Raw genomic sequence first — 19798 nt, forward strand, 5'->3', positions numbered from 1 at the left:
TCTCCCACCTCCCCCCAGTGGGGGTGATACTGAAGCAGGGGAGTGATGATCATTCACTTTGGAAAGGAAAAAATGAGGAAAGGAGAAATGTTCCTCAACTCTGACAGTGCAGGAATGAGGAAGGTGACTGACACTTGTCTCCCAGCCCCTCCCTGCAGTACAGGAGCCACCTAAAGGATGCTACATCTCTTACAGGTAAGGGACACTGAATCTCAGCCTGCTCTTTCAGTACTGGCTACTATCTTCTGGTCAGGGAGGCCCCTTTACTGCTGTAACTCACATGTTACTAAATGGTAAATACCATCTCCTTCCCCCAGACAGCACTAGGGGTGCCATGACACATGGCAATGCCTGGAACCACTTTTTTAATTGACAGGTTTCAGAGTAGCAGCCGTGTTAGTCTGTATTCACAAAAAGAACAGGAGTACTTGTGGCACCTTAGAGACTAACAAATTTATTTGAGCATAAGCTTTCGTGAGCTACAGCTCACTTCATCAGATACATTCAGTGGAAAATACAGTGGGGAGATTTATATACACAGAGAACATGAAACAATGGGTGTTACCATACACACTGTAAGGAGAGTGATCACTTAAGGTGAGCTATTACCAGCAGGAGAGCAGGGGGGAAAAAGCCTTTTGCAGTGATAATCAAGGTGAACTGTTTCCAGCAGTTGACAAGAACATATGAGGAACAGTGCGGGGTGGGGGAATAAACATGGGGAAATAAAACTGGGGGGAACTGTAGAAGAAAAACAGTAAAGCAGGCATAAAGAAACCAGATACTAGACATCTACTACCTATCCACTGTGCAGGACCATTATGTAGGCATGGGCCTGAAGCAGGGAGCATAGAGTGACGTGAACTAAGATTGATGAGGATAAGCGCAACATCTGTTGCCAATAAACTGATCAGTGATGAAGCACCTGGCTGGATGATACCAGGAGCCCTCTGCTAGCCTACCTCATCCCTCCAGACTCCCTGGCCTATCACAGACTCTGACATGGCAAGAAGGCAGGCAGCACAACATTGATCTTCTCTGCAAACTAACAATCCAAGTGAGGTGCCTCAGGTAAGACAATTTCATTCAAATTCATTCGTCTAACAATAGAAGCCAAAGCTAATAGATTTTATGCTCATTTACACACCAGTGCAGACTAAAGAATTCCTAAAAGAGCTCACTGACGCCTTTACAGTGATGGTGATGAAATACCCCAAACTTCTGGTCCGGTGAGATTTCAACATTCAACAGCTGCAAAAGCTCCAAAACACATCTCCACCTCTGCTTCCCTAGGTCTCTCTCAGGTCATCTCTGATCCCCCCTGAATAGCTGGTCACACCTGGGACTTGATCTCCCACCTAGGTGTCAAAACTGAGGAAATCACAACCCAGCCACTGTCTTGTACAGACCCTCACCTCACTGAGGCAATGACCAGAGCTCTCCCAGCTCCCAAGCAACAAGACCCATGATACTGATTTGGCCATGAAAACTCATGGACTCCATCAAATTCCAAAACCTGCTAGAGGACGACAGCATTCCACCTACAGGACAAGGAGTTCAGGATCTGGTGAATCATTAACACTGTACACTAGCCTCAACCATTGACACACTGTCCCCCAAATTGCCCCTCCTCCCCATCGCCCACACAGATTTCCTTGGTTTTTTGACACCATGTGCCAGATGAAGAGAGAGAGGCAGAAACCTGACTGCCAGTGACGGAAAACAAAGGCGGACACAGACAGGATGAAGCATAATGCCTGTTTCTAAGCTTATGCTGATGCTGTATTAGAGACCAATAGAATCTTCCTATCAGCTTCCACTGAAGCTGCCAAATCCTGACCCAAGAATTTAACCAGGGTGGAAAATCACTTCATTAAGGCTGAGAGCTTACAGCCTGCATCAAAACTGAGCACCAAGCACTGCAAAGAGCTATAGTCCTACTTTGTTGAGTAGATCACGTACATTCGGGAAGATGTTATGAATAAGGGAGCTGAAACAGACTTGTGGACTTGGCAGCTAAACAAAAGAGGACAAAAGTGTGTCTGGTGTGAGGCCAACATCCCAGAGCCTGTGCCCCTCTGGACCTAAGCTATGGAGTCCCTATCTCACTGGAACCTGAGGAGATGGACAACTGTTGACTCTGGGACTCCAGTTGTTGCTGATTGCGAGTGTCTTTGGATTTCTTTTGCTGACGTGATTCTGAAGAGTTTGTAGGGGACCTGAGGCTGCCAACAGACAGGGAGAAACCTGATCTTCCCCATTCCACCAAGAGGCAACTCAATTTTTGGAATGCTGTACTGTTACCTCGATAGGCCTTGAAGCCTCTGACCTTCCAAGAGTAAAGAACAATCGGTCCATGGGAGAAGTTGGCTGGGTTAAAATTGATCCCTTCATCCTGAATAGAGGTGATTCCAGCACCAGGCAACAGAGACGTCTTTGTGTGTCCGAAATTGCTGCTGTGCCCAGGGGTGCGGCACCGAGGGTTTGTGGTTAGGTGCCGTTGGCTTGGGCGTCTTGTATTTAGCCGCGGTGGGTGCCGATGGGCCCATTGTGGTGCTGTCAGCTGGTGCTGGGTGGCGTATTGATGCCGGTGGTGTCATCGGTGCCAACGTCCTTGTTGGCGCCCAGATTAGTTGTATGAAGGCACCGACTCTGGCATGGGTGTCATCGCCTTTGGTGCCGAGGAGACCTGTCCATTTTGGAGTCTCGACTCCTTATTTTTCTGCACCATGTGCCCGGTGCCGGGGTAGTCGTGGGTGCTGACTCCTGGGGCTGATGGCATTGCTGGCATCGTCCTCGCCGGGGACCGTTCCTTTTTACCTGTTTGCCTGTGTGGGGAGGTCGAGGCTCTCTTCCTCTTCTCGTGAGAGGGTGGAGCCGTGCTCTTGATCGGTTCTGACCTGGCTGGAGAGCAGCTAGAGAGGGTTTTGTTATGCCCGTCTCCGGTCCTGGTTGGAGAGATTTCTCCATAAGGATAAGTTTTAAACACAGGTCCCAGTCTCAGCGAGCCCTTGCTTTCAAATTGTTGCAGTGAACGCACTTTGCTGGGAAGTGCGTCTCACTGAGACATTCGCACAGAGTGAATGTCCATCCGAACATGGCATGGGGTTCTTGCAGGAGCCACATTTTTTAAAACCAGGAGATCCTGGCATCTTGAGAGTTTGTCTTGATAGAAGCTACAAGAACAAGTACTTATGGGGGGTTCACTCCTGAGGGAGCACAAAATTGGAAAACGGGGGATAAACTAACTTATCTAAAAATAGGGTAATCACTGGGATGTTTTTATCTAAATTTCTCTAATTATTCTCTCAATAGGGGAAGAGATTCAGCACTACCCCAAGTTCCGTCTTCAGCCGAGGACAGTTGAGAAGGAACTGAGGGGGTCAGGACGTGCACGTGCCAAAGAGACTCCAATGATGCCACAAGACAGCAACTGCGCATGTGCATCCCGATCAGGCACTGCTACCGAAGATCTCCGATCAACAGCCCCAGGACGCACCATCACCTGGAGTGGAGCACCCACAGGGACAGCACTCGAAGAAGAACTGTTTATTTTCAGCCATGTATCGGAGGTAACATCCTTTACAGTGATGCTGTGTTTTAGCTATTACCACAGATGCAACACAAAGCCTGACCACTTCAGCAAAAGCTCCAACCTCAGCAAAGGATGTAATGGTTGTCTGTGGTTGGTAAAGCTAGTAGCTGGTTCAAACACCTGGTCAGTTTATAGGATAATTCCTAACCTTACCCAAGTTGTTTGTGTCGTTACAAGGGACCAGATTTTTAAAGGTATTAAGGTGACTAACTCATTGAAATCACTTGGAGGTAGGTGCCTAAATACATTCAAAAATCTGGGTCCAGGTGACTTGTGAAGTGTCATTTATCATTAACCATCTAACTGGGACATCTACCCTCCTCAGGATTTTTATGCTGAGCTGTACATTAAAACTGTTCCTTTCAGAAGAAAACAAACGTAATGTAAGAAATGTATTTTCTTTAAGAAACAATTATTTTTTCTTACAAAAACATGGTAATGTTATAAAATTAATCATGAATAGTTCTTAATTCTTTTTATCAACGTGCAATTACATACTAATGCAATCAAGTTTAAGTGCTCCAATTTCATCAAACAAATAGGAAGTATTTACCACTTTAGTTTCTCCATAGGTTTAATACATCTGGTACACAAGATGTATTTTAAACTGGTTCCAGGGCTTCAATTTACAAAATCAGTAAATTGTCCCATCACTAGATTTAACTGAATTAGTTATTTCTGAAAAGGTAATTGCATTTCTCATCTATTGATGTTAACTCGTCCAAATTATAACGTGAGATTTTTTTTTTTGCCAAAATCTTTTTCAGTGCTATTTATAATTCAAAATCACAACCACAAGATTATCCAAGGAACAGGAAAATAAAGCAATAAGAAATGCTTTAAAGTCAATACAGAGAAAAACCACATAAAAGAGCAGTCCATTAAACCATCACTGTTTGGAACTGAATTTAAGAAATCAATTAAGGAGGAAAACTGAGTGGGAGGAAATAATTACCACTAATTATCTCAGAAAATGTTAAATGAATCATCTATTAGAATACAATACAGTAGACATTTCCCACCTAATAGGGATGATAGGAACAACGGAAATACATCATCTTAAAAGGATAGGTTTCAGAGTAGCAGCTGTGTTAGTTTGTATCTGCAAAAAGAAAAGGAGGACTTGTGGCACCTTAGAGACTAAAAGAAAAGGAGTACTAGTGGCACTTTAGAGACTAACCAATTTATTTGAGCATAAGCTTTCGTGAGCTACAGCTCACTTCATCGGATACATTCAGTGGAAAATACAGTGAGGAGATTTATATACACATAGAACATGAAAAAATGGGTGTTATCATACACACTGTAAGGAGAGTGATCACTTAAGATGAGCTATTACCAACAGGAGAGCGGGGGGGGGGGGGGGGGGGAAGAAGAAAACCTTTTGTAGTGATAATCAAGGTGGGCCATTTCCAGCAGTTAACAGGAACATCCAAGGAGCAGTGGGGGGTGGGGGTGGGGAAATAAACATGGGGAAATAGTTTTACTTTGCGTAATGACACATCCACTCCCAGTCTCTATTCAAGCCTAAGTTAATTGTATCCAGTTTGCAAATTAATTCCAATTCAGCAGTCTCTCGTTGGAGTCTGTTTTTGAAGTCTTTTTGTTGTAATATAGCGACCTTTAGATCTGAAATCGAGTGACCAGAGAGATTGAAGGTTCTCCAACTGGTTTATGAATGTTATAATTCTTGACATCTGATTTGTGTCCATTTATTCTTTTATGTAGAGACTGTCCAGTTTGACCAATGTACACGGCAGAGGGACATTGCTGGCACATGATGGCATATATCACATTGGTAGGTGCTCAGGTGAATGAGCCTCTGATAGTGTGGCTGATGTGATTAGGCCCTATGATGGTGTCCTCTGAATAGATATGTGGACACAGTTGGCAACGGGCTTTGTTGCAAGGATAGGTTCCTGGGTTAGTGGTTCTGTTGTGTGGTGTGTGGTTGCTGCTGAGTATTTGCTTCAGGTTGGGGGGCTGTCTGTAGGCAAGGACTGGTCTGTCTCCCAAGATCTGTGAGAGTGATTGGTCGTCCTTCAGGATAGGTTGTAGATCCTTGATGATGCGTTGGAGAGGTTTTAGGCTGGACTTTACAAAAACTAGACAAGCCATTTACAACACACACTTTGCTTCTCTAGAAAAGAAAAAGGACACTAAACTATCTAAACTACTACATGCCACAAGAGGCCACAGCAATGGTTCCCTTAACCCACCCAGCAATATTGTCAATCTATCCAACTATACTCTTAGCCCAGCAGAAGAATCTGTCCTATCTCGGGGCCTCTCCTTCTGCCCCTCCACCCCCACGAACATGATACAGTTCTGTGGTGACCTAGAATCCTATTTTTGACATCTCCGACTCAAGGAATATTTCCAACACACCTCTGAACAACATACTAATCCACAGAGACCTTCCTACCAACACTACAAAAAGAAGGATTCTAGGTGGACTCCTCCTGAAGGTCGAAATAACAGACTGGACTTCTACATAGAGTGCTTCCGCCGACGTGCACGGGCTGAAATTGTGGAAAAGCAGCATCACCTGCCCCATAACCTCAGCTGTGCAGAACACAATGCCATCCACAGCCTCAGAAACAACTCTAACATCATAATCAAAAAGGCTGACAAAGGAGGTGCTGTCGTCATCATGAATAGGTCGGAATATGAACAAGAGGCTGCTAGGCAGCCCTCCAACACTACTTTCTACAAGCCATTACCCTCTGATCCCACTGAGGGTTACCAAAAGAAACTACAGCATTTGCTCAAGAAACTCCCTGAAAAAGCACAAGAACAAATCCGCACAGACACACTCTTGGAACCCCGACCTGGGGCATTCTATCTGCTACCCAAGATCCATAAACCTGGAAATCCTGGGTGCCCCATCATCTCAGGCATTGGCACCCTGACAGCAGGATTGTCTGGCTATGTAGACTCCCTCCTCAGGCCCTACGCTACCAGCACTCCCAGCTATCTTCGAGACACCACTGACTTCCTGAGGAAACTACAATCCATCGGTGATCTTCCTGAAAACACCATCCTAGCCACTATGGATGTAGAAGCCCTCTACACCAAGATTCCACACAAAGATGAACTACAAGCCGTCAGGAACTGTATCCCTGATAATGTCACGGCAAACCTGGTGGCTGACCTTTGTGACTTTGTCCTCACCCATAACTATTTCACATTTGGGAACAATGTATACCTTCAAATCAGCAGCACTGCTATGGGTACCCGCATGGCCCCACAGTATGCCAACATTTTTATGGCTGACTTAGAACAATACTTCCTCAGTTCTTGTCCCCTAATGCCCCTACTCTCCGTGCGCTACACCGATGACATCTTCATCATCTAGACCCATGGAAAAGAAGCCCTTGAGGAATTCCACCATGATTTCAACAATTTCCATCCCAACATCAAACTCAGCCTGGACCAGTCCACACAAGAGATCCACTTCCTGGACACTACGGTGCTAATAAGCAATGGTCACATAAACACCAGCCTATACCGGAAACCTACTGACCGCTATTCCTACCTACATGCCTCCAGCTTTCACCCTGACCACACCACACGATCCATCGTCTACAGCCAAGCTCTGCGATACAACCGCATTTGCTCCAACCCCTCAGACAGAGACAAACACCTACAAGATCTCTATCAAGCATTCTTACAACTACAATACCCACCTGCTGAAGTGAAGAAACAAACTGACAGAGCCAGAAGAATACCCAGAAGTCACCTACTACAGGACAGGCCCAACAAAAATAATAACAGAACGCCACTAGCCATCACCTTCAGCCCCCAACTAAAACCTCTCCAACGCATCACCAAGGATCTACAACCTATCCTGAAGGACGACCCATCACTCTCACAGATCTTGGGAGACAGACCAGTCCCTGTCTACAGACAGCCCCCCAACCTGAAGCAAATACTCAGCAGCAACCACACACCGCACAACAGAACCACTAACCCAGGAACCTATCCTTGCAACAAAGCCCGTTGCCAACTGTGTCCACATATCTACTCAGGGGACACCATCATAGGGCCTAATCACATCAGCCACACTATCAGAGGCTCATTCACTAGCACATCTACCAATGTGATATATGCCATCATGTGCCAGCAATGCCCCTCTGCCATGTACATTAGTCAAACTGGACAGTCTCTACGTAAAAGAATAAATGGACACAAATCAGATGTCAAGAATTATAACATTCATAAACCAGTCGGAGAACACTTCAATCTCTCTGGTCGCTCGATTTCAGACCTAAAGGTCGCTATATTACAACAAAAAGACTTCAAAAACAGACTCCAATGAGAGACTGCTGAATTGGAATTAATTTGCAAACTGGATACAATTAACTTAGGCTTGAATAGAGACTGGGAGTGGATGTGTCATTACGCAAAGTAAAACTATTTCCCCATGTTTATTTTCCCACCCCCACCCCCCACTGCTCCTTGGACGTTCCTGTTAACTGCTGGAAATGGCCCACCTTGATTATCACTACAAAAAGTTTTCTCCCCCCTGCTCTCCTGTTGGTAATAGCTCATCTTAAGTGATCACTCTCCTTACAGTGTGTATGATAACACCCATTTTTTCATGTTCTGTGTGTATATAAATCTCCTCACTGTATTTTCCACTGAATGCATCCGATGAAGTGAGCTGTAGCTCACGAAAGCTTATGCTCAAATAAATTGGTTAGTCTCTAAGGTGCCACTAGTACTCCTTTTCTTTTTGCGAATACAGACTAACACGGCTGCTAATCTGAAACCTTAGAGACTAACAAATTTATCTGAGCATGAGCTTTCGTGAGCTACAGCTCACTTCATCGGATGCATTTTTTCCACTGAATGCATTCGATGAAGTGAGATGTAGCTCACGAAAGCTCATGCTCAGATAAATTTGTTAGTCTCTAAGGTGCCACAAGTCCTCCTTATCTTAAAACAAGTCTGCTTTTTACAATGGCCAAGCATAATTTAAAGAGATGCAATGGTAAACTACATTACATTGGTTAAATTGTGTCCTTTGCTGTCCCTATCAGGTCACTCATGGGTATTACATTTTTGCATCTGCTTCTGGAGATGAAAGATGAGTATTTTTCAGCATTTATATTGTAATACAGGGCAGGGCAAAGTACGGCCTGTGGGCCAGATCCAGCCCGTCAGGGCTTTCAATCTGGCCTGCGGGATTGGCAGTCCTGTGGCGCAGCAGAGTTAAGGCAGGCTCCCTGCCTGCCCTGGCCCCACGCCGCTTCCTGAAGTGGCTGGCACCACGTCCCTGCAGCCCCTGGGAGAGGGGCAGGGCAGAGGGCTCCATGCACTGCCCTTACCTGCAGGCACTGCCCCCTGCAGCTCCCATTGGCCAGGAACAAGGAACCGTGGCCAATGGGAGCTTCAGGGTACCCACAGGCGAGGGAAGTGCGCAGCAGAGCCACCTGCCCCATCCCACCCACAGGAGCCACTGCCGGACATGCTGGCCACTTCTGAGAGCAGTGAGGGGCCAGGGCAGGCAGGTAGCCTGCCTTAGCCCCGCTGTGCACCACTGCCACTTCGGAGATGCTCAAGGTAAGCAGCGCCGGGCCGGAGCCCGCACCCCGAACCCCTCCCGCACTCCATACCCCCTGCCCTGAGCCCTCAACCCCCTGTCCGGAGCCCCCTGCTGCACCCTGCACCCCAATCCCCTGCCCTGAGCCCCCTAACCCCCTGCCTTGAAGCCCCTCCTGCAACCCAACCCCCTGCCCTGAGCCCCTTCCTGCATACTGCACCTCCACCCCACCCCGCACTCCCTCCCGCATCCCAACCTCCTGCCCCAGCCCTATATTCATGGCCCTACATACAATTTCCCCACCCGGATGTGGCCCTCGGGCCACCCCTGTTGTAGTAGTATCAAAAAGCCACAGCCACATTTGATCCCATTGTGCTGGTCACGATACAAATAAACAACAATCCCTGCCGCAACGAGTTTACAATCTAAAAACAACCACACACGTAATGTGGGTATGTACAGTAATTTTATCAAAAGTAGGTAGCTCCTTGGCAAACAAAAAAAACATTGACAGGTTTCAGAGTAACAGCCGTGTTAGTCTGTATTCGCAAAAAGAAAAGGAGTACTTGTGGCACCTTAGAGACTAACCAATTTATTTGAGTATAAGCTTTCGTGAGCTACAGCTCACTTCATCGGATGCATACTGTGGAAAGTTTAGAAGATCTTATTATATACACACAAAGCATGAAAAAATACCTCCTCCCACCCCACTCTCCTGCTGGTAATAGCTTATCTAAAGGACCACTCTCCTTACAATGTGTATGATAATCAAGGTGGGCCATTTCCAACACAAATCCAGGTTTTCTCACCCCCCCCCACACAAACTCACTCTCCTGCTGGTAATAGCTTATCCAAAGTGACCACTCTCCTTACATTGTGTATGATAATCAAGGTGGGCCATTTCCAGCACAAATCCAGGGTTTAACAAGAACGTCTGGGGGGGGGGGTAGGAAAAAACAAGGGGAAATAGGCTACCTTGCATAATGACTAAGCCAATCCCAGTCTCTATTCAAGCCTAAGTTAATTGTATCCAATTTGCAAATGAATTCCAATTCAGCAGTTTCTCACTGGAGTCTGGATTTGAAGTTTTTTTGTTGTAAAATAACGACTTTCATGTCTGTAATCGCGTGACCAGAGAGATTGAAGTGTTCTCCAACTGGTTTATGAATGTTATAATTCTTGACATCTGATTTGTGTCCATTTACTCTTTTACGTAGAGACTGTCCAGTTTGACCAATGTACATGGCAGAGGGGCATTGCTGGCACATGATGGCATATATCACATTGGTGGATGTGCAGGTGAACGAGCCTCTGATAGTGTGGCTGATGTTATTAGGCCCTGTGATGGTGTCCCCTGAATAGATATGTGGGCACAGTTGGCAACGGGCTTTGTTGCAAGGATAGGTTCCTGGGTTAGTGGTTCTGTTGTGTGGTATGAGGTTCCTGGTGAGTATTTGCTTCAGGTTGGGGGGCTGTCTGTAGGCAAGGACTGGCCTGTCTCCCAAGATTTGTGAGAGTGTTGGGTCATCCTTCAGGATAGGTTGTAGATCCTTAATAATGCGTTGGAGGGGTTTTAGTTGGGGGCTGAAGGTGACGGCTAGTGGCGTTCTGTTATTTTCTTTGTTAGGCCTGTCCTGTAGTAGGTGACTTCTGGGAACTCTTCTGGCTCTATCAATCTGTTTCTTCACTTCCGCAGGTGGGTATTGTAGTTGTAAGAATGCTTGATAGAGATCTTGTAGGTGTCTGTCTCTGTCTGAGGGGTTGGAGCAAATGCGGTTGTATCGCAGAGCTTGGCTGTAGACGATGGATCGTGTGGTGTGGTCAGGGTGAAAGCTGGAGGCATGTAGGTAGGAATAGCGGTCAGTAAGTTTCCGGTATAGGGTGGTGTTTATGTGACCATCGTTTATTAGCACTGTAGCGTCCAGGAAGTGGATCTCTTGTGTGGACTGGACCAGGCTGAGGTTGATGTTGGGATGGAAATTGTTGAAATCATGGTGGAATTCCTCAAGGGCTTCTTTTCCATGGGTCCAGATGATGAAGATGTCATCAATATAGCGCAAGTAGAGTAGGGGCATTAGGGGACGAGAGCTGAGGAAGCGTTGTTCTAAATCAGCCATAAAAATGTTGGCATACTGTGGGGCCATGCGGGTACCCATAGCAGTGCTGCTGATCTGAAGGTATACATTGTCCCCAAATGTAAAATAGTTATGGGTAAGGACAGCCTACACTGCCTTTCCACATCCTTCAGCCAGAGAATGTGTGACAAAACATGGTGGAGGAGGGGAAATTCTTCAAAATGTAGACACTGATATCTTTGAACTTGTTTAAGTAAAATGTTACCTATTTGTGTGAAATATTTATATAATAGCATATTTTAGTGGAACTTTTTTTTCCTAAAATTTCATCTCCTGCTTTTAATTCTCTTTTCTATCTCTCTGCAAAATCTTATTTACTTTCCCTTAAACTTGACTTTCTGCGAATTACATGCATTCTGATCACTGACAGGACTTTTACATTGCTTTACAATTACAATTGATCCTCAACACATCTGTGAGATAGTCGGTGATGTTAGCGACACTGGGAGAGAGTGTGGCTGCCAGAATTACAATCCAGGAGTCCTTTGACTCAGTCCCCATGCTAAGGAACTTAAGGAAAGCCTGGAACAGACAAATTGAAATAAGACAGAAAAACATTTTTGCTGTGTAATAAGTTTTCCAAAAAGCAGGCTGCTTTCTGGAAGAGTAATATGGAAGTTAACTGTTCAAGATACCTTCTGCTCTGATAAACCTATGAAAATTAAAGATCTTCTTTCAGAAAGTGGGGAGAGGATTTTTTCTGATCAGCTGGAGTTTTTTCTCTTCTTGAAGAAGATACTGGCTGTTCACCAAGTCAGCCTGAGGACAACAGCTTCACTCAAGCAGAATCCTCCTAGAATTAGTACTGCACCTCGGTGCCTTAAAAATCGATCAGCCGAGAAAGATTGTTTGTTTCACTTTCACATAAATAATTCACAGAAGTTTGTGATTTATTTTAGCTTTGTTTGCTCCTGTCCTTCACAGGATTTGCTCAATATTAAGGATCTGAGACTGCCCATGGAACACACATCTACAGTGTGAAAGGTACAGGCAGGAAAATATGTTGAAACACACATCTTTTCAGTGCTCTCTGTTAGTTCTTCATTTGTTTCCACTGCAAAAATGAATAAAAGAAACTTTGGTCTAATTGAAATCTTTAAGATCCTAAACAGGCTGATCCCATCTACATCAAAAACCATCTCTCCATTCATGACCAATCAAGACAGCAGTATTTCTCAGGGACAACACAACTAACAGAATCCGGCTTGACTCTCACAAGTGCTGGACATAGGCTGTTCTCCTAGGGTGCTCAACTGTGGAATGGACTGATGGAGGAGATTAAATTTAGCACAACCCTAACTGTTTTCAGAGACTTTTGAGACGTACGACTTTTCCCTTTCTCCAATCAACATGAAAGGAACTGCAACACAGTATGCACAAGCTGCCACTGTGGACATTTGTTCAACATCTTTTGGACTACTCTAAGGACCTGATCTTGCTTCCACTGGTCAATGAAAGTGATGCTGTTGATGTCAGCAGGAGCAGAAATCAAAAGGTGGGAATCCAGAAGTTCTCAACAGTGCCTAAACTACTCCCATTGACTTCATCTGGAATAGAGTTAGGCCAACACTAAACACTTATGAAAATCCCACCCTAAAATGTTGAAGGCAAGTGTGGAAAATAATGTGATTGTGTAATTAATGACTGTTCTAAAATACATAATAGCAAAGTGGCAGAATTAAGGCTGAACAAACAACTTTAACTTTCTTGAGCTTTAATTGTTCCTCTTTGCTGCCTTAACGTTCCTCCAATGTAGTTCTTGTACAGAATTTTCTGTGTTGTTTTTAAATATGAAAACGGTGAAGGAAAAAAACTGCATCATGCCAAACCATTTACTAACCATCAGTAGACTGCATCACTGAGTGCACTTCTTGTGCAAGAGAGAGCTAAGCTCCTGTGAAAACCCTGCCTCATTCATTGCTCAAAACTGCACACGCAGTGAGGCAAGGCAGAGCACATCAAACGACTGTTGTTATGATTATTTATTATTTGTATTACCATGGTACTTGGAACCTCAAGTCATGGACCAGGACCCCACTGTGCATGGCTCTGTACAAATGCAAAACACAAGAACACAAAGATGAGACCCCAGTGAGCTGACAATCTAAGTTTAAGACAAGAGACAACAGATGGATAAAGAAAGATGGGAGAGTATAAGGAAACAAACAAGATTGGTCATCAGGATGGGCAGTGCCTTTAGTACACCAGAAGCCTAAACATCATTGTACTTGTTGCCATGCATTTACACTAGAAGTGTTCTTGTGGTGATTTTGAAAAGCTCTTTATTATTCACACAGTAGATTAGAACACATTACCGATGTTCGTAAATAATTCACAGTTATAACAAGGACACTCTCATAGGTCATTTAATCAGGGAACAGGAACAATACTCCGAGTTGGAGGACAACAGCAAATACTCATAGCAACCATTTCATGAATAATCCTGAGGCTAAATTTGTTCACATGTGTGCATGCACACACACACTTCAGAATAACTGGGAATAGTAAACAAATTAATAAAAAAACCTCACCTCCTCATCATAGTTAATTCATGAATGTAAAAAACAACCACACTCACACACTAAATTGCCGGTTGTGCATAGCTCATCAGCTGTGCGATGTAGCACTTGTTTAAACATCAGCCTGATCTGAAAACTATATTTAAAGAGCCTTTAGTTTAATATGAACTAATTGCTTTTTCTAGCTCAAAGCAAAATTTGAAATAAACCCAGGCTATTTATCCTCAAACTGCCACAACTGTTGCACGAAGTAATTATATTGCTTAAAGATTTCCATTGCTTACACAAAATAGATATTTACACCAGAGACCACTGCTCCCATCGATCAAGTAAATAACATGCTCTTTAAAACTTTCAGAATTCATATTTACTTGCAAAACTCCCCCTCAACAAGAGCTTTCCAGCTATCATTCGGAACTGTCAAAACTCATACAACCATGCACTTCAAGAAGGAAATATTTTCCTTTTCTGTTTAAAGTGTCTAAAACTGACAATACAAAAATTGTGAGCCTCATCCTTTCCCTTTTGAATTGTTTGGAAGCATGAGCAGGCCCAGTGTTGGTTGCTTAGACTGATGATAGCTGGTATATTTCTGGCTCTCACTATACTGAATGCATCCGATGAAGCTCACGAAAGCTTATGCTCAAATAAATTTGTTAGTCTCTAAGGTGCCACAAGTCCTCCTGTTCTTTTTGCAAATACCAGAGTTACGAATTGACCGGTCAACCACACACCTCATTTGGAACCGGAACTATACAATCCGGCAGCAGCAGAGACAAAAAAAAAAAAAGCAAATACAGTACAGTACTGTGTTAAACAAACTACTAAAAAGGGGGAAAGTTTAAAAAAAAAGATTTGATAAGGTAAGGAAACTGTTTCTGAGCTTGTTTCATTTAAACTAAGATGGTTAAAAGCAGCATTTTTCTTCTGCATTGTAAAGTTTCAAAACTGTATTAAGTCAGTGTTCATTTGTAAACTGTTGAAAGAACAACCATAATGTTTTGTTCAGCGTTACGAGCATTTCAGAGGTGTTTGTAAGTCCGAGGTTTTACTGTACTTTCTACATGTACAGATCTATGGTTTCATTCTAGTAATATTGTGCTGCCTCCCACCACCACTGTGTTCTGGGCTGCTTTATGTCAGGCCTCCGAGTAGTACTGGAGTCAACTGTGGAAAGTCTGACCTGAAGCTATAAAACTAGCCCAAAAGAAAAGACAAGAGTTCAGAATCTGCTTGGACCTGTGCTGCCGGGAGTCCTAAATGCCTACAATTTGCAATTTGATGTTTGCAGGATTATTTTCATCTACACAATTTATTTGGCTTTAGGTACCTATATCGCAGCAGTATCTGAGCACCTGAAAAACAGAGAACTTTCTATACAAGCACCACAAATTAAATGTTTTTTTTTAATAAACCTCTTCCAAAGCTTGGTTGCCACTGCCCTCTTCTCAGTATCTAATGAAATCCTTATCCATCTGTTCATCACACTTATTACCCACTGCGACCACCTTCTCTATGATCCTTCCTGAACCCTAGCTTTCTACATCCCAGCAAGTGTAGACTGCTGCTGCCTCTTTCTCACATGTATTACACATCATAGCCTTATCATCCCCATCTTCAAACAACTCCATTGGCTCCCTATTGATTTCAGGGTTAAGCTCAAGATCATCTCCCTCTAGGCTTTCCCCTCCTGCCCACCTCAGTGTGTTTTTCATCTGTTTGGTAATGACTGCTAGCGTTTTCCTTCCTCCTGGAGCTTTCTTAGGAGCCCGGCTAGGTCTCTTGCAGTTCCCTTGTGTACAAGCAACGCCATCACTTTATTAGATAGAAATCAGGGTGCTTCAGGTGGTTTTCTCATGTACAAATGGATTTTTGAAGAGTAGTAACATTCAGGCATGAGTACAAATCTGCTAGAATGCAATACCTTGCACACTCCAGAAGCTCTTTTATGATTAAGGTTTGCCTGTCTTCTTTCTATCATGACTGCTTCACACCTCCCTGGGGGTTTGTCCCCTTTTTCTCTTGCTGGTTCTAAGGCATCTCAGTGCAAGGTATGGATTTTTCCCCTCCCATGGCTTGGCTTTCTCTCTCTCTGGTATGACATATCATCCTCAGTCCAAGGCTCTAAATTAATTGGCCACTAGCTTTTCTCCATGGGTTTTCTCATGCTCTTCCAGGCATAGCCTAAAGCGAAGTAAATTGCAATTCCGATGAGAACCTTGGCTTGTAGTGCTGCTGTGCTACTGGGGAGGAGATGGGGGAAAGCTGTGGGAAACAAAATGGATTTCACTAAAACACGGCTCCACTGGAAAAAAAAATTTCAGCATACAGTACCTCTATTCTCTCCCTTTACATGCTTAAGTGCATAACTACAGACAGTTTTTAGACATTACTGAGTACAGTCAACAGTTGAATGTGATGAAGCAAGATGATACTAACAAACTGGACCAGGACCCCACTGTGCATGGCTCTGTACAAATGCAAAACACAAGAACACAAAGATGAGACCCCAGTGAGCTGACAATCTAAGTTTAAGACAAGAGACAACAGATGGATAAAGAAAGATGGGAGAGTATAAGGAAACAAACAAGATTGGTCATCGGGATGGGCAGTGCCTTTAGTACACCAGAAGCCTAAACATCATTGTACTTGTTGCCATGCATTTACACTAGAAGTGTTCTTGTGGTGAATTACTCGCAGATACTGACAGCCTCACATATTTACCTTTTCTGATAAAAGCAAAGATTTCCTCACTTTTTTTCAGGAATGAAGAGAGCTTTGAAAAGTGAGGCAACAGCACTGACTGGATGCTGAATATCTGTGGTATCAAATGGCTTATTAGGTCCAGCCACAAGACTTTTGCCACCTAGAAATGAATTATTAATCTGAATTGGGTTTTTGAGAGTAGTTGCAGTGCTTATTTTTCTATGAGCATTTGGGCTTCTGGATTTTTAATCTGCCTTTACTTTGAAAAATGCTTCACAACTGGCCTTAAATAGAACACTTTCAAATGGAAAATAGTGGTTTATTTTTAAGGACAGCCGTTTCTCATCACTCCTTGGTACAATGTCTGAACTGTACAGGGGAAGGGGGTAATGTGCAATTACTGACACAACAGTTTCAGTATTTAGGCCACTGTCCAACACCTCTATTATAATATTTGGCTGTTGTGCAAAGCTAAGGAATTAACATGTTGTACATAAGGCCATTTTATATATTTTAAGAGAACATTTTCCAGGTTTTACAAGCTTATTTGTTTCTTTTTACTTATATTAATCTAAATCATGTACCACTTGATTACAGGAAAACACTAATTATGTTAAGAAAATCCAGTATATTAGGTGGATGTGTTTAATTAATAATAAACTAGTCTGAGTGTAAAATGCAAGGCTGTCATTAAACCAAGGCAATGTAGTGGAAGATATATGAACACGCATGCGTGTGCGCATGTGAATGTACTGTAAATGTCAATCCCACACCTACTACATACACATTACCAGCTTTACAGATAACTATCTGCCCTATGAACATTCAAAGCAAATATAAATTAACTCTTTTTCATGCTAAAATCAGTCAAAAACAAAAAAAAAACTGCATCCAACTATGTTTCAAAACATAAGGTTGTTTTTAAAAGTTAAAAAAACAACAACAGGAAAAGACAGTTTGGTTGAATGCACAGCAAAGTTGTGCCATGGAAACTGACATCAGGCTGACTGGATTAAAGAACATGTGGGAAGCAAACACTTAAGGAAAGAAGAAATTGAAAATAAAAGCAAACACATTGGAAGCAACATTCACACAGGCATGGCAGAAAAATCAAAATCAGCATGACAAGGAGAGGGGTAGCTTAGTGGTTTGAGCATTGGCCTGCTAAACCCAGGGTTGTGAGTTCAATCCTTGAGGGGGCCATTTAGGGATCTGGGGCAAAAATTGGGGATTGGTCCTGCTTTGACCAAGGGGTTGAACCAGATGACCTCCTGAGGTCCCTCCCAACCCTGATATTCTATGATGTAGTTTGTGAATTTGTCTGTGGCTTATGTTTCTCAGGGCAGCCCTAAGGCTTCGCTGATAGTTCTTTGGGTAGAATTTTCACACAAAATCCCACAGCTGCAAAATCCCTGCCAAATTCAACCCTCTGACCACAAAATATTTGGAAGGGAATGATGTTGCCCTGAACAACAAAATTAAAGAGAGGTTAACTGAAAACGTGCTTAGTTCTTTTGAGTTTTGACAACTCGCCAGACATTCTTGATGGACCTGCAGTGGCCATTTGGTTTAATTTTTTTTATTTTGTTGTGGAGAAGCCTACACTTATTTTGGCAGATTGAGTTTGTCACCTCAGCAAATACAGTGTACTCCCAATTACCCAAATAGCATGGAAGGCCACACATTTTATTTGGATAATTGAGAGTTCGGATAATGAAGGAGGCAGGAGCACCAAGGGGGCCTCCCCTCCATGACCAGGGGCTTGTCATCCTCCTTGCAGTCATGGCCAGTGCTCTCTGCTCTGCCCCGGCCACTGCTCTCTGCTCTGCCCCGCCAGGACACAGACTCCCTGCACATTGCGCCTGGGTGTCGCCAGCCCTGCAGGGAGCTCTCCAAAGCTCCTCTGTCACAGACCCGCTCACTCACACCATGATAGCAGAGGTGCAGAGTGCTCCCTGCACTGCTGCAGGGACCATTCAGGAGCAGAAGGCTCGTCCTTCTCTTCACAGTCCTGGCTGGGGCTCTCTGCTCTATTATCCAAACGTCCGCAGTATCCAAATCCCCTCCTTGCCCCCAGCATGAGATATATGCTGTAGAGGACATGTATCTCACGCTGGGGGACAAGGAAGGGATTCGGATACTGCAGAGGTTCGGACAATAGGATTTGGGATAAACTGGAGCATACAGTAGTCAGACAGCTGCAGTTTGCATTGGGGAAAGTTTAAATGGGTATGTACTTATCTGGCAGGATGTGGCAGCAGTGAATTCCAACTCAGCCTCTTCCTGCAGGAAGTTCACACAAGACAAAGCTGAATAAAAACCCGGATTCACTTTGTTTGTCTTGCCCAGCTCATCTACTGCACATTGCTGCCACTCATGCAATGGTTATTCTGGAACTAGCTAATTTAGCCCTGGTCTACACTAGGACTTTAGGTCGAATTTAGCAGCGTTAAATCGATGTAAACCTGCACCTGTCCACACGATGAAGCCCTTTATTTCGACTTAAAGGGCTCTTAAAATCGATTTCCTTACTCCACCCCTGACAAGTGGATTAGCGCTTAAATCGGCCTTGCCGGGTCGAATTTGGGGTACTGTGGACACAATTCGACGGTATTGGCCTCCGGGAGCTATCCCAGAGTGCTCCATTGTGACTGCTCTGGACAGCACTCTCAACTCAGATGCACGATTGTTTGCCATTGCTCTGACGCAGGGAGGGGCTTCCAGGGTTGGCTTCCAGGGAGCTAAAATCAATAAAGGGGGTGGCTTTACATCAAGGAGTATTTCAGGCCGGACTTCACGGAGGTTCCAATAAGAAATGATGCACCTAAGTTATTGTTCTTATTGGAACAAGGAGGTTAGTCTGGCCTCTGATTGATACATGACTAGATTTACCTCGCTGCACCTTCTCTGTGAGTGACTGCAGTGTGACCTAGAGGAATGAGTCCCCTAGACGGGGGGCGGGGGGCGGGGGTTTGCAAATGAGTACAAAACAAATCTGGTCTATTTCTTGTTTTGATACACTCCATCTATCTTTTACATCTTTGGCTGGCCGCAGACGGTGCAGAAGGACTGCATGCCATCCACATCCCATGGCTGCTCGGCAGAAGATGGTACAATAGGACTGCTAGCCATCCTCATCTCTTGCCTGTCCGGCAGAAGATGATGCAATAGGACTGCTAGCAATCCATATCACCTGCCTGCTCACCATAAGATGGTTCAATAGGACTGACTGCAGGACTAAAGAGAATGACTTGATCAAGTCACTCCAAATTTAGTCCCTGCGCCCATGTCTGCC

The sequence above is a fragment of the Chelonia mydas genome, chromosome 2 (genome assembly GCF_015237465.2).
Source record: "Chelonia mydas isolate rCheMyd1 chromosome 2, rCheMyd1.pri.v2, whole genome shotgun sequence".
Lineage (NCBI taxonomy): Eukaryota > Metazoa > Chordata > Testudines > Cheloniidae > Chelonia > Chelonia mydas.